At 41.1% G+C, this 12,870-nt stretch overlaps 1 long non-coding RNA gene across 1 annotated transcript in view; it reads right to left on the bottom strand.

Annotated features, from left to right (window-relative positions):
- LOC146709091 (uncharacterized) overlaps positions 1–7,687 on the bottom strand; it is a 45,856-nt gene extending 38,169 nt beyond the window's left edge. The window contains exons 1-2 of the long non-coding RNA XR_014920416.1: positions 7,064–7,687; positions 6,809–6,959 (exon numbers count right to left, since the gene is read on the bottom strand). This is a non-coding gene — a long non-coding RNA (uncharacterized LOC146709091). The remainder of the gene's footprint in view (positions 1–6,808; positions 6,960–7,063) is intronic.
- Between the last annotated feature and the right edge of the window lie 5,183 nt (positions 7,688–12,870).

The following is a 12,870-nucleotide window of genomic DNA, read 5'->3' as shown; positions in this document are numbered from 1 at the left end:
GGCACAGAGGAACATAAGAAATCATAAAATTTCAACATGCTTAGAGATTAAGGGCTGGGTTATGGTCTCTTCTTGTCCAACGACATTATGCAATGACGCTCAATGATGTGTGTTTATAATTGTTTCAACTGAAAAGCCAGTGATTACAGAGTAGAGGGAGGGAGCGGAGAGATGCAGTGTAAACCAAAAGCCGAGATAATGCCTGGTTTTCATACATGAAAAGTGCCACGAATATCATACAGCTGCCAGATCACCAATTTTGAATGTTGTAAACAATGGGGAGCGCAGACGTCCCTGTGTGAAGTCAAAATGGCAATCCAAAACAAAGCACAGTTCTGGCAGACCATAATGTCTATGTTGCTATGCTGTCATCATAAGATCCGGTTCACCTCCTGCTCTCTCCCAGTGATGCTTGATGAAAAGCTTAGTGGAGGGAAGCAAACAGAAGGTAACTAATTTCTCAAGTGAATTCTAATTGATTTGTGTTATATTTGGAGGGACAGGTAGGGGGAGCGAGTGTGTTTGTAATTGTGTTTACACCTGCAGAGAGTACACGTAATATCGAGAACATCTGTATACAATGCAACCCAACCGCTTTGCATTTAACTTGATCATTGTGAGAAAAACTGCGATGTTCTGCATGAACCTCAGGTTGAACCCCTCTGCCTCACAGAGGCTGACTGAGAAATACTCGATCAATTTTGCAATATCTACACTTTATGATAATATTTGAGGTCGTAGTTCATTTGAGTCTGTGTTCTGAATTCCAGTGTAGCTGTCCTAGATATTGTGTCTGTCATTTGTATGTGCCCACACTATGCAGGGTTACTTGAATTTACATACAATGCATTATTGTGTGTCTATGCCGCGTGCATTCAACCGCATACAAGCACAAACAAATACGGGGACTGAATGCAGCTGCAAGAAAAATTATTGTTCACTTGCAAATGCACCACAATACACTGCTATACTAATTTCCAAAAATTCCAGAGTACTGCAATTGTGGTTAAACCATTAGTTCCCCTTCATTTGTTTTATCCTACATGGGCAGACTGGGAAGGGCCATGGCTTGACCCAGGAGAGTGAAACCAGCCCTCCAAAAGGCTGCAATGAAGCCTCAGAATGGCAAAAGTCCAAGTCAGTTGATTCCAACTTGGGAAGTCATATAAGTTTCATAACTGAATGTAGATGCTACTAATGATATTTCCTAACAGAAGAGTATTGTACACATGTCGCAAGTGTTTAAGCAGTTTCCTTCTTTTATATCTCAAGGTTGTGCTGAGACACACCTACAGTGCTGCATATTCTTTACATACTGATAGAGAGACATTTCTCAGGATTTAACACAAAGTCTTCTGTGTGATGTAGACAGAAAGTGTATTGACTATTTCTTGGATCAGAAACTTTTCACAAAGAAATTCTCAGAAAGTAGAATGACAATGACAGTCTTCCAGACGGAATTCAACACAATATTACATTTTTTACTTGCCCGCTAATTTTTATTTCATGCCTTATCACTGAAAAACAGACACAAGCAAAGTTGCGGATATGCTTTTTTTTCCATTCATTTCGATTCAATATAGATAATACATTTTTTGTGCAATTTTAATAAATTCTGTGGGTTTATGATAGCTGAATCTGCATGTTAAATAAATCAAAGACTTAATCATTTAGTTATTGCTTAACCTGAATACACTTATCCTTCTTTTAAGCAATAGGAGAATAATTTACCTACCTGTTTTTTGTTTTGTTTTTTTTTTACATTTTTTCCCTATCTGTTCTGGGACCATTTATTCTCTGGATTGAGAACAATGTCACGATACCACTAAACAACATTACAAAATAAAACACAATACAACTACACAAACAGCTGGGTTTCACACATTTATGCTTTCCTTATCCACTTACTTGCAAAGATGTGCCGACAAGTGTCTTTGCAGTTAGGCCGATAAGCAAACCTCCTTTTGTAAGCATGAATACAGTGGACTCACAATATTTGGGATTCACCCACAAGGTTTTATGTCTTTAGCATTTAAAGTATGACTTGAAAACCACAAATGCCTTTCTCCAACGTATTCATAAAATATACATTTGGTGGACATTCTACGAGTAATTTGACAATGATCCCTGAGCAGAGATTAAAAAGGTGTTTTTTTTTTAGTTTAGGCATTAGATGCAAGAACTTATTAAAACCCATCTAAGATGACAGGGGATGTTTTTTTACACCCATTTGAGATCATATCTTGGTGCATACTCAATCATCCAGGTAAGTAAATCCCCAAAAGTTGATTCTGTTCATCTGGACGTAGCGCTTTCAGTGTTTTGTCACTCATCCAAGTGACTTCTTCAGTCTCAGCTCACTGCAGGTTTCCTCAACCTTATACATTTCCACAATGACTGAATCTAGCACCGCTGATGAACAATGGGCTGTGAGGTCAGTTTCTTGATCATTAATATGCAAATTGTCACGACCATTCGTCAACAACCACTGATTAAAGACCATTGATCACTGGCAATTGATCAATGAGAGTTGGGGAATGGCTGCAATGACAGCATTGTAAGATGGTGAAAGATGTACTCTCATGGGCTTGTATGATGTTACATCTCTCTTCACTTGTGTTCCAGTCACTGAAGGAGTGGAGGTAGTGCGTAAGAGATGACAGGATCATCCCCACCTCAGCAACAGGACCACTCTCAGCACTGACCAAGTGTGTTTGCTCTTGGATCTGTGTCTTCATTCCACCTATTTCACATACCATGGTTAGCACTACAGGAAGAAACATGGGTGCGCCATGGGTTCCCCAGTTGACCCAGTGTGTACAACTTGCACATGGAAGAAGCAGAAAAGAGTCCTCTGTTATCCTACCCTGAAACACCAGCAAGTCTTTGTTTAGGGTATGTGGATGACACCTGGGTTTAAATAAAAAGTGATTGATGATTTGATTTTGACAAGCTAGAAATAATCCAAAATATTAGTGAGAGGATATAAAAAACAAACAGATGGGTTTACATTTAGATCCCTAATATTGCGAGACAAAGACAAAATTATGAAGTTTTTCCTCTGTACACTGTCACACTGAATTTTAAGTCAAATAATTAAGATGTGATTCACGTTTTAGTTTCAACTTTAATTCAAGAGTTTGACAAGGTTTCAGAATTACAGACCTATTTATACACAGTCCCCCATTTACAGAGGCTGAATCAGACAAACTAACATACTCAATATGATTATGATGGTGATTATTGTTATTATTATTGCTGTTGTTGGTGATAATAACATGCCTCATTTAGCCATTGAAGAATGTCTCATTTCTTTGAGAAACTCAGGTTATGCATTTGCACTGAGAACCTGATCAGTTTTGCAGAATGTGGCAGAATCTGAGCAGAGAGTATAGACCTGTACACTTCAGAATACATCCTGCTACTTTTAGCAGCAGTCACATCATCAATAAATACCAGTGGCCTGGTTCCACCAGCAGCCCTTCATTCCCATTCAATAATGATACCTACATATGTGACAGATAATGTGCTATGTTTTGGTTCTTTCTCCCTTTCTCCATACTTTTCTCTTCCAATCATTCTGATCCAAATTAATTTTGCTTTCATCTGTCAAAAAATGCTTTAGACCTGTGCAGGCTCGTTTAGATGTTTTCTGACAAAGTCTAGTCTGACCTTCCTGTTCCTGAGTGTAACCGATGGTTTACACCTTATTGCACTTCCATTCATGACCGTGTCTCTTGTTTGTAGACAGCAGTGACTGAAGGTGCTAGATGTATCTGTAGAGTGTTCTTGATTTGCTTCTTGTGAACATGTGTGTCTTAACCAGAGAAATAATTCTGTCATCATCCACTTTGGGTTTCGTCTGTGTCCGTTTGGTGTTTCTGGGCTGGTTAATAGAAAATGTTTGTAAAACCCTTTGAGTGAAAGCTGAAATCTGCATTTCAATCACATCTGGATTGGCTGATTTAAAACCCACTGTGGTAGTGTACAGAAAAAAAAATGGTTTCTTTGTCCAGCAAGTGATGGTAACTTTAAGTAAATTTATTGAGTAGATAAATATTGTCTGTTTCCATATTTTCCCCGAGAAATGGATGACGCTGGAGAACTTCCAGACTGTCAGAAATACAGCATGCAGAATGTGAGCAGCTGTAAATAACAGGCTGAGTTGTGTCATGCCCTGCCAGATGTAATAGAGGTGTGAATGCCCCACTGACAGCCAGTAGCCACCTAACCAGGGTTTCTCATGAGGGTATTATTTACTTATGGTTTGAGAGAGATATTCAACATCAGTCAAGCATAGTCATGGCGCTAACATTTACCCTGAGCAAACGGCGAGATATGTCTTATGAATGAAAGTCAATATACCTGTCTGCTAGACAGACAGACTGGCAGACACATAGTCTGATCAAGTCAGGACTCACTCCATTGCTTCCAACAGCTTCCTGCAATGATGCACAAGATTTGCTGGCAGACACTAAAAGGTCAACTTAAAAAGCAACTCATTTTAGTGAAGAGAAGAGCTCTGACGCTTCAAATAAGGATGTGTGTTTTGAATTATGATGTCTCGTGATTTAAGGGACCATAATTTGAAAAGAAAGCACTAGTCTAAAGCCCTTTGATAGGAAGCATCTTCCTTGCTACTGTGTGCAGTCAGTGTGCACCAGGCTGAAAGTGTCTGAATGTGTCTGCCTATTTTACCTCTGCTGTTTGACAGTCACCTTTGAATCTGATTTGTTGAACCATCATTTTAAATCTAGAAGATAGCCAAAATTAAACTATTACTCTTTTCTTAATATGTTTTAAATGTAAACCTAAATAGCATCCAAAAACATATACCGTACTTTATACATGTCAGACTTTGTTTTCCTATAGCTTACCAAATTAGCAATAAACCAGATTTTAGATGTGAATTGCACTGACACGTGAATATAGGCGGAGTATTCTCTAGTGGTCAGCACAGTGTGCACGAGTTAATAGAAAACCTGCAAAACAATAAATATATGCCTAACATTTAATTGCTAGGCATGTATTTAGTTGTTGTTAGGAAATTTAATTTAGTTCATAAAATATTAAAATTATTACTGTGGGACTTACCAACAAGCCAAACAATTCTCAGATAGAACAAGAAATTCCCACAACTGCTGCATGACAAAGACTAAAGAAAGAAAAAGCAACATCAGGCTTTCTAAATTATGGCAACTGGTCTCCTGCAACTGGTCTGCTATTAGTAAATTGGTGTTAAAAGAAGTTCTGTCTCTGTGAACTTTTCTGAAATGCTCAGCTTTGATCAAATTCAAAACAGGGTTTAAATGATCATTGCTCATGACAACTTTTTTAGAAACATTTCCAACACCATTCAGCGTTGGACCAGTTCATTTTCAAAGAGTACAGGATCATATACTCTGTTCCAGTACAAGGTGTTCTGGGTGCCCACTCCTGAACAAAAATCTCAAATTCTACAAGACAGACACCAACAACTGGCACACACTGGCTTAGATACCCAGGTTGATGATTGCTGTGCTGAAAAAGGGCCCAAGTATTTGAAGAGAGGATTGCATGCAAGTTAAAGTTGGGCCTAGCATTACACATGACATGACACTGACAAAACACACAGTTGCCACAGACACCACATAAACGGTCATCACACAGCGAGAGCAGAATTCAGAATGCAGTTCAAAATGCATTTATGCGAAATTCATAGAAAATCTTTGGAGGGCAGTAAGTAAATATTCAGTAATAGACACAAACTGTAATCTTTCATGTTGTGATTGTTAGATGCAAAATTTGTTAAATTCCTATTGTGTTATCTGCATCTGTCTAGTCTTTATTTGAAGCCTTTTCCTCTTGAATGTTAAAAATTACACCAGATTTGGCGATCACAAGAAAACATAACACTTTTTTTTTTTCAAACAAAGCCTCAGACTCTCAAGGACTCTGCATTTCCCAAAGCTTACATCATATATAGACACATATCACCCAACCCACTGGAGTTTTACCGAAGGACAATTGTTCACATGTTGACATCTGTCAAGGCAGCTGAGAACAGGGCAGGCAGTCAGGTCTCGTGGGCTTTTCCAACATTTATACTGCTGCAGACAACACCATTTCACACAAGCAAAGGTGTCCGAGAGCAATAATAAGGAGATGGTTTATGACTTTCCCTGTGGATATCGATGACGTTAACTTTTTCTAATAAGCATTTATAGTTCCTTTGATCATGACCCAGGGTTTCCTGTGCATTACCTGCCAAGCATGCAAAAATTAATTAAAATGTAGCCTTTTCTCATGGGTTTAAATTACCAGCTACAGCGTGGGATGGTAGGATAATTTTCATGAAGCTGGAAAAATTGCAGCTAACTAACAGCAACAGTATTACATATATGTAGAGAGACACATCTACATATATGTAATACTGCAGCTATTTACATACAAAATCAATACCAGATCGATGATCATTGAACATGTAAGCTAAGTTATAAATACTGTAATATGTTAAAACAGTTAAATATGTTAAAACCTTCCCCTTAGTAGTTATTTTTTTCTCAGTTTATTTGCATGCAGATATTAAAGGGAATACTTTCAAGACACAGTCAGGGAGTTTTATGTTTGCACCCTTTTCATCACCTAGGCACAAACATTAAAATCTAAGCAATCAATGATCTGTTTATTAAGGACTCGATATAAACCTCCTCTGCAAGAGCCCATTGACATTTGCTTGTTCTCTCCCACAAAACCTGAAAAAAGTCTGAGCTGTATAAACTGTGATCCATATTTCTCAGCTGAAAAAGCAACAACTAGGATAGCTTACCTGGAGTCAAGGACGACCTTGTCCACCCACGGCCTTGATTGGCGTGTCTGGCGTCTGCCTTCAGCACTGATGTCCCTCCAACATGTTGTACTAATGAACACTTCCCTCAGCCTGGCAGGGACCTCAGCGATAGAACGGATGTGTAGGATCACTGACGAACATAGAGTTCTTATTTCAGTCTTTTCCGTCCTCGCTGCCCCAAAGAAATCCGTGAAATGTGAACATAATTGGACAGTCTTGCTTCCTTCAACAAACCTTAAACATCTTGCTTGTCTTAGCCCTTAGGATCATTGGGTATGTTTTGCTAAGGCTAGCTTTGTTTATTGAAGTGTTTGCTGCAGTGTTTACTGGTAGCCTTGGGTAAATCTTATGAATTCCATCGGTTTTGCAAAAAAGATGTTTTAACTCGGCGCTTAATTAAACACATACAGCACACAGAGAGCTGAATCAAAGGTAAGAGAAGACACTCATGTATTCATTAATATTTCAATCCATGTTAGCGCAGATTAATGCTGAGTGCTTATGTCACTCATCACTTACATGAAATGCTAATAGATTCATTGGTATTTCTTACTGACAGCCATGCATTTCAGACTCTTTTAGACTCTTCAGAATATATTCTGATGTTAGACATCTGCATTGGCAAACTCTATTGTTCTGCTCTTACTTCTGTAGCTCCGTCATCCCTCGTTACAGAATGGCTGATTGTATCAACTAAGTAATAAGCTATTAGCTGATGAGTGTGTTCGCGGCGCTCCTTTTGTTACAGTAAGTGTATTAATTATTGCAAATGTAATTATCAGAACATTATTCCCCTGTAATTAGGCTGTCAGTAATGAAATGTAAGAACTTTGCCCCAATCCGAACCTAATTGATTCTCGTGTCTCTCTATAACCCCCTTAACTGAAAATTTTGCAATTGCCACGGCAACAAACAGTCGCTGTATCCCATCTGTTCAGCGACAACAGCCATTTGGTTATGAGCTCAGCTCTCACATTCAGTGACCCAGAAATCTTGCCAGGCAACAACAGTGTGATAGAGAGCTTTGTTTGAGCTGGCCTCGCAGCTTACCATCCTCACCTAGGAAGTTAATGCAGGATGCTCTTACTCACTCAAAGCACGCATAAACAGCATTGTCAGGAATATCGCTCAATTTTAGATTATGAAGGGTTCCTTTAAGTAATCACCATTGGTTTGCACTAATCTGCTGTGTAATTTCTCTAAAAGATTCTCACTTGGATTCTATGACTTTATAAATGGAGGTGAGCAGTGATGCAGATTTTTACAGTCTGCTACATACTCTCGTTCTTTAACTGGCTGTTTGCATGTTTCTATGAGTAGAGCCTCTCTGGATGAGCATAGTTCTTGTTAATGAGTCTGGCTGTGGCCAGTTAGGGAAATGAAGCAGATGCTTAATTTTCTCTTTCTCCTCTCCTCTGTGAATTGGCTGACTTTGGGATATTACACCCAAATTAGCACTGTGAAGTGACAGTTTTTTTCCCTCTCTCTTTAGCACAGTGTCAAGTGTGAATCAGAGCCGCTACAAAATCTCCTCTTACCCAGAAGCACCCTTTTACACAAACACATACACATGACTTTGTGTCTGAGGTGTGATTTATTTATGCACAAACTGCTACCTGTGTGTATAGAGTGAGTGTGAAGCAATAGTGTTCCTAAAGGGCCATGGCTCAGATATCCTTGTCATGTAACACCTAAAGACAGTCAAAGGTCAGGTAGTGAAGGAACAGAAGGGCCACAGATGGAGCTGCACCGTCTGGCCCTGCTCCGCCCCAGCGCTGTCATATCACCATACACCTAGCCCCAACCATCCCACGATCTCACTCCCCGGGGGCTAGACGAGTGTATTCAGCACACACAAGGACACGCAGGACCATACACAGAAACACACACACTGAGCGGATTAGTAAGTGGGGACCTTTATTTGACTCTGATTCCAAGGAGTTTAAGTGCAGGTCTTCTAAGTGTGTCCATAGTGACCCGCTAGGCAGGAGAGAGAGCAAGGAGAGAGAGCAGGTGGTTAGGAGTCTCGATAGCACGGCATCTCTCTCTCTTTCATAATGTCAAGCCTCTGGCTTTATGCCAGTGTTAAATGCATGGTCCATTTCCACACCTGTCTTAGGGACATTTCACTGTGACCAACAGAAGGATTATTTTTAGAATGATTTGACCAACAACTTCTGGAGCTGTGCCATCAACTGGTGAAGAGTCCTCAGAATAAATATGTCAGGCATCACAAACAGCAAGTGATGTGTAAGATTAGTCAGTATGTTTCCTGTAGTTTGAATGTTTACAGACTAATTTGTTAGCTGTCAAAATGGGGGCTACTCCAAGCAGCTCTGAGAACATGCCTCTCATGTGCACAAGGTCCAGGGTGTAAAAGTACGATACATTAGTGATGGCTGACTAACTGAAATGGGGCATGTCCCACACTGTCTTTTTCATGTGTAGTCTGGACTTACATACGTCAAGTGCATTTATCATTAGCAGAGGGCTTAAGCTGTAAACATCATTACCAAGTCTAATTACATCTGGGTCCAAGGTCTCACTGCAGACAGGCACAAGGGCGCACTAACAAACACATACACAGAGTTATCCAGTGCAAGAAATAGGGAAGGAAAAGACAGTGAGAAGGGTAGCGTGAGCGCTGACTACACAAGAATAATGGCTGAAAAGTAAAGTCTATTTTTTTAAAATGTCTTAAACGATCTCAAAAGTAACAGTGGGACTGCAAAAGAATATCTTTCGCTTGGGGTACTTAATCGTATAGTAAGAAAGTAGAGTTATAGCAAGTAAGACATTGGAGTGTAGGAATATGAAGACGGTCAGTGTAACTGCTGAACACCTCAGCATGATGCACCCAGTGGCAGCGCTGAATCTCTTGGCAGTAGCTGTGATCTACAGTACAAGCAGGTAACTCCAACATGACTGCCGACGGGGCTGACGGGACTGCACTGTATTATACCTCGGACTTCATCAGAGTGGAAGGTCTCAATAATGATCTGATGCACTGCAATCAACTGCACCCTGCCCTGATTAGCGCTGACAGCTTGATGACAAGGGTGCAGTGAGAGAAAAAGATGTGTTGAGAGATGTGTGAAAGGAAGACAGGGGAAAAGTGTGCAGATATACGCTGAGAGTGACGAGAAAGCGAGAAGAAGAGCAAAAAAATCTATGTAACAAGTTAGATGGATTGGTCCTATAACAAAGTCTAACAAGGGAAAATCTTACTTGGAAAAAAAAAGTGTGGGGAAGGGTGATCGGGAGAGAAGTTTAAATAGCCTGGAAACATCCATTAAAGCAGAAAACATAATCAATGTGCCCTTTTAAAGAGCCAGCTAGCAAAGATGGAGACATTCCTCAGTGCTTGATAATGCCACCAAAATTATTTCCCCCTTCCATCTCCTTCTTTTTTTTAGCCCCACTCCTCCTTTTCCCATCTTATACGCCCTTGCAATGACAATATGTCATGCAATGGATATAATTGCAATAATGCAATTTGGTTTGGAGGCGGATTGAGAGAATAATTGGACTCAACCCCAACGAAGTGACAGGCTAATGATTTAGCATGGCCACTGGCTATTGTGAGAAGCGAGCGCTTTCAGTGCTACTGAGCTAATTTCCTCTGATGATGGTCTTAGCGCGTTGTCTTTGTTTCGGCACTGAGGAGTGCATGGCCATGAGGCGGACAGTTAGATGATGTAACCCACCCACCCAATGCCAAACAAACACATGTCTCTTGTCTCGGAGAAGCCACCCACTGTTCTCAGTTACTTCATGCATAAAAGGGGGCCTTACTTGAACTAAAGATAAAGCAAATAAAAAGCAAATAAATGTAGCCTGGCTAAATTAACCAGCCCAGAACACAGATTATCTTTGGGGTTCTTTTAATCTGAATGATAAAGTAAGTGCTCAGAAGAAAATAACAAGGTTGTAAAAATAAAGAAATAAAATTGTTACAGACAGCTCCTATCCAGTAACAGCTTTGTGCTCTGGTAACCCACTGCTACTGCAGGTTATTTCCCCAACTTTATCAGCATCTGGAACTCAAGGACATCTAGCGTCATTTCGTGTCTGATATAAACCCAAACATAAATAAAACAAAACTTAGCAGTGCAAAAATAACTGTAGTGGCTTCTCCTGCATAGATACAGAGCCAAGATTAAACAGTTAACACGGTACATTTCCCTCTTACCCACAGAGATAGTATAATACAAGTGTGAACTCAAATACATACAGTGCATTAATCCAGCAGAAAACGGAATATGGATCCCTCTGAGACGAACGGCGAAGTTGGTGGCAGCTACTCCTGGTGCCTTAACTGTTGCACACTTTGCGTTCAAAACAGATCACGCAGCGAAAAAAAGGCATTGCACACCCACATAACACCAATGCAAGCTAGCACTCGTGCATGTCTCCGTAGATCCCCATGATCCCTTCCGCTCTCAGAGGTACCCCAAAAGAAAAACAGTGCCATCCAGTGGCATGTCCCATAATATCGAACTTCCACCCGGCTACATACTCCCCTGCTTAAGAGTCAACGTCCCCGGTGACTCAATTGGTATATCTCAACTCATGCACTGCTTCCTTAAAGAGAGCAGTACCCAAATTAGTCAACAACTGAGACAGTACCTCAGGGCTCAAGGTGATGGCATGACATGCTGATACAGGGACATGGTAAGGGTTTGAATGCACTCCAGCATTAGCTCTTTTACTCCGACGGGGCACTGGTGTTGGTGGAATGACCCCAATATCCCTGTTAGTTTCAGTAGCAACTGTCTCTGGTGTGGACACCTGCTCAGAGTCAGATGGTACAGTAACACGAGCATCATCAGTGTTTACAGACTCAGAAATGTCACTGCTTTGAACTGCTTCATCAGACCCCTGCTCTGCACTTGGGTATGAGGTTTCTCCGAACAACACATACTCAGGATCTGGATCTGAACAGCCTGTTTTCTCTTCTGTCCTAAGACTCACTACCACAGGGGATTCATTATTTTTCTTTTTCCTGGGTGCAGGAATTGGGCCAATACAAGGTCTAAGGTTAGCTCTGTGAACCCGTTTTACTGGCCCACCCTCCACCGGCTCCACTGCATGTGTGCTGCCCTGGACTTCGACAACCCTATAAACCACAGGGCTCCAGGCATCCTGAATTTTGTTCCTGCCTTGGGGCCAGTGTCGCAGATAAACTAACTGACCTACTTCAACAGGGGGGCAATAGACTCGGGTTTTGTCCAGCTCAAGCCTTTCCGCTGCTTTCTGCTCCGTGTACTGCCTTGCTCTGTTATGTGCTTCATTTAAGCGCTGCTGATGCACAACCAGCCAGTCATGTCTCTTATCAAGCACCTGCTCCTGCCCCAGTAAAGCATCTACAGGAAGGTGGGGGTGCACTCCAAACATGAGGTAATACGGCGAGTGCCCTGTGGTGGCATGGGGAGTCACATTGTACGCATAGACCAATTCTGGCAAATACTCAGGCCAACGGCGTTTCTTGTCAGGTGGGAGGGTACGCAATAGGTCATGAAGTGTCCTATTGAAACGTTCACATTGTGCATTACCTTGGGGATGATGTGGTGTAGTACGGCTTTTTTTAACCCCATATAACTTGCACAGTTCCTGAATCACATCACTTTCAAAATTTCTGCCCTGATCAGAATGTAACCTCTCTGGTACGCCATACCTCATGAACCACTCTCTAAGCAAAATCTTAGCAGTTGTATCAGCTTTCTGGTCGCGTGTGGGGAAAGTTTGTGTGAACTTGGTGAAAACATCTGTAACCACCAACACATTTTCCCGTCCATCTGAGGCTGGCTCCAACATGCTAAAATCTACTGCAACCACTTCAAGAGGTCTAGTGGTCAAAAAAGGCTTGACAGGGGCATGAATCTTGGGCTGTGGCAACTTAGTAAGCACACATCTGTAGCATTTCTTAATCCACTGGTCCACTTCTTCATACATACCAACCCCGGAGCAGAGAAATCACAGACTTAGCCAAACCTCTCCTCTGCTGGTGTGTGGGTTTCTTCTTTTTGTCCCAAAACTGC

The sequence above is a fragment of the Copadichromis virginalis genome, linkage group LG5 (assembly GCF_057382275.1).
Source record: "Copadichromis virginalis isolate Kocher_CV1m ecotype Utaka linkage group LG5, C_Virginalis_male_GT1.1, whole genome shotgun sequence".
NCBI lineage: Eukaryota > Metazoa > Chordata > Actinopteri > Cichliformes > Cichlidae > Copadichromis > Copadichromis virginalis.
This window is presented reverse-complemented; position numbering and strand designations above follow the sequence as displayed.